Here is a 3,423-nt window from a genome sequence, read left to right on the forward strand (position 1 = left end):
ATATAGACCTTAGCGGTCCCCTAATACTGTATCTGAAGTCTCTTTTATATAGACCTTAGTGGTCCCCTAATACTGTATTGTGGTATGTGGTCTTGTCCAAATGCCAATTTGCTCATTTGAAAGCCATGATGTCTCTCTCTCACGGGTGGGCCAAATTCTCTATCAAATGAAAAATGTCTTCTGGAAACAATAAAAATCGATGGAATTTCATGAATATCGAATCAAAGGAAACACGTCCGGTCTCATCAGATTTTCTCTTGATCGATTTACGGCTTACGCAAAAAAAAGCAGAATAAATAAGGATAACGATCAAGTTTTAGGTCCTTTTTTGGTTGCAACCCGCCACAAAAACAAAGAAGAAGAACTTTTAGTTAATTTCAGCTCTGTTTGCACACATGTCAACAAAGACAGATGGAAGTGGACAGACGAGGAGACGAGAGACTTTTTGAATTTTTTTATGAAAGTTTGCTTGAATGTTGTGCAATTCAGTGCAAAAATGAATGGAAACACCTTAAAATGTCTCAAATCAATTTGATCGCAAATCAGCACGTGACGTCATTACGCACGGGTTTTTATTGGCTTTAAAGCCCTCGGATGGAAACACACTTTCACCAGCTTTATCCGATTGAGTTTTTTTTACCCAACCTTAGATAATTCGATTAACAAGTGGATGGAGACTTGGCTAGCGTTTCGTCCCACGTTCGACATATAAGTGGAATTAGGTGCCCTGATACTTCATCATCTTACTTCCTGCTTTGCTCCCGTAATGATCAGGAGAGGCGTTCCCCACTCCAAATATAAGTCGCAATTGCTGCTGGAACAAACAATATATGGGAGCATTTTCAGGGAAGGACCTTGATTTACAAAGGTGACCACGTGTTTTTAACTCTTAAATAAAACACGTACTTAACCAGCATGGTTAGTTTATGAAGGCCGAAATACGACTTGATCTGAAACAGCTCTGGATTGTTGGGTTTCTGTAAATAACATCCTAGAGTCCGGTCTAGACCGGCTCTTTTATCAAAAGCGCTGTGAGATAACTGTTGTTGTCTGTTTGGCGTTATGTAAAAAAAATTGAATTGAGTTGAATTAAACGACGTGAAGTGGACGGACGGGCGTTTCGTTTTCTGAGACGTTGGCAGAGAATCTGAACCAGGTCTGTTTTTCACGTTTATCTACGAAAACTCCCTGAACTTCTGATTGTAGTGAGTTCCAAGCACTCGACCTCGAGGCCACATTTATCCCAGCATGGACGGATCAGTTAAGGACGGATCAGTCAGGAGGAGGGAAAGTGACAACACACACACACACACACACACACACACACACACACACACACACAAGGTGGATCAGGCTGTTCATGAGGGATTCAGCTGCTACAGCTTCATCTCTGGATGCTGGTATGGAGGATCACTGTAAGCTTTCCTCTCCACACACACACACACACACACACACACACACACAGTCGTGTCTGGCTATCTTTGTGGGGACCAGTCATTGACATAATGCATTCCCTAGCCCCTAACCCTAACCTTAACCATCAAACCTAAATGCCTAACCTTATCCCTCACGCTAACCCTAACCATAACCATCAAACCTAAATGCCTAACCTTAACCCTCACCCTAACCCTAACCATAACCTCACTCTAACCCTGATCCTAAAACCAAGTCTTATTCCTCAAACAGCCCTTTAACGTTAAGGGGACCAGCATTTTGTCCCCACAAAGCTCTCAGGTCCCCATAAGTATACTGTATTCACAGTTTTTGGTCCCCACCAATGTAGCTAAACCTGGCCCACACACGCACACACACACACACACACACTCACACACACACACCCACACACGCGCACACACACACACACACACTCTCTATTGGTGGTTATAGCCATGTGTCTGTCATCGGGGAGATTTCAGCTGAACGGCAAAGAACCTTTTCCTTAACACCTGGACACTAAACACACACACACACCTGAATATATGTGGGTGTATGTGGGTGAAAGGGGTGCGAGCGTGTGTGTTACATGTATTTATTAGCCAACAGCAACCTGCCGTGTCTAAATAATCCTTGCAGTGACCAGTGGCGGGGTCTCTTGGTGGCCGCCTGGTTGTCAGACGTGTACTCGATAAATGATTCTTTTAAGATAAGCATCTATGTGTCTGCAGCAGAACACAACGCCACCACAATTACTGCACTAGAATGTGTACATGAAAATGAAGAATTGGGTACAAATAGCACAAATGTTGGAAAATAAATGTATTACGTTTTTATGTGGCAAGAAAGAAGAACTTTTATCAAACTGTATGCTACATTGGATCGACTGTCTAGTTTTTTCTTTTTTTTGGTGTAGCAGAAGTATAAGAAAACGTATTATTATTATTATATATTATATTATTATAGTGAGCTTTCCTGGTTTTATCTCACTAAAACCAATTTGTTATATCATTGAACATTTAACAAATCCAGTTAAATCCCAGTTATTAACCCAAAACATCAATCTTCACATTTTAGATGGATTATGCAAATCAAGAGAGATAAGTGAATGAGTATTGCGATTAATGACAATTTGTCATAACAGATGATACGAAGTTAAGTTAATAAATTAACTTGCAGTAGGTTCGTGTTCAGGGCCAGTCTCGGCCGCTCAATGGTGGTTTAAGCCCCCAACGTCGACTTCCAGGCAGCACTGCGACCGTTGACTTCAAGGACCCTAACCTTAACCTTAATCCTGATCCCAACCCTAATCAAAGCCTGATCTTAGTGCTCACCAGGCAGCACTGCCTGGAAGGCGACGTTGGGGGCTTAAAACACCAAAGACCGCCTCCACTACACCTCTAATCACTGATCAGCCTTCAAATTCCCTCATCCCTCCTGCCCTCTTCTAGATCTTCTCAGTCCAGTGCATTCCTGTCTCATTCCTTAGTCTAGCTCCATCAGCTCAGGTGAAAAACCTGGGTATTTCTAAGAAAGCTATAGATTTTCGGCGGAGTGAATTTCGTATAGGCTATTTGTCGGCTTCTTGAGCCGTGTGTTGCCAATGCACACATCGGTTTGAATTATGTATTGTAGTTTTTAGTTGCTTTCACAGCCGCTTGCCACTGCCAGCTTTGCAACTGAAAGAAAAACCTAAAGCAAAGACACTTTATGGAAAGGAACAGTGGTAATTACGGTCAGATCTGGTGCCTGACTGATGAGGACGCTGGTCTCCAGAACATTCTCCCAGACCAACCAACCAGATGACATATCTCTGCAATCTCACCAACCATCCAAATATATTCCTATGCTCTTATTATTTAATATAATCAAGCAACTTTAAAGGTCCCATAACATGGTGCTTTTTGGATGCCTTAGTGGTCCCTAATACTGTATCTGAAGTCTCTTTATGTAGACCTTAGTGGTCCCCTAATACTGTATCTGAAGTCT

The 3,423-nt window shown here is 42.2% G+C and overlaps 1 long non-coding RNA gene across 1 annotated transcript in view; it reads right to left on the reverse strand.

Moving 5' to 3' along the window:
- LOC117943344 overlaps positions 1-3,423 on the reverse strand; it is a 26,793-nt gene that overhangs the window by 17,731 nt on the left and 5,639 nt on the right. Inside the window, exon 2 of the long non-coding RNA XR_004656344.1 lies at positions 1,799-1,823. This is a non-coding gene — a long non-coding RNA (uncharacterized LOC117943344). The remainder of the gene's footprint in view (positions 1-1,798; positions 1,824-3,423) is intronic.

This window comes from Etheostoma cragini, chromosome 4, assembly GCF_013103735.1.
Source record: "Etheostoma cragini isolate CJK2018 chromosome 4, CSU_Ecrag_1.0, whole genome shotgun sequence".
Classification (NCBI taxonomy): Eukaryota; Metazoa; Chordata; class Actinopteri; order Perciformes; family Percidae; genus Etheostoma; species Etheostoma cragini.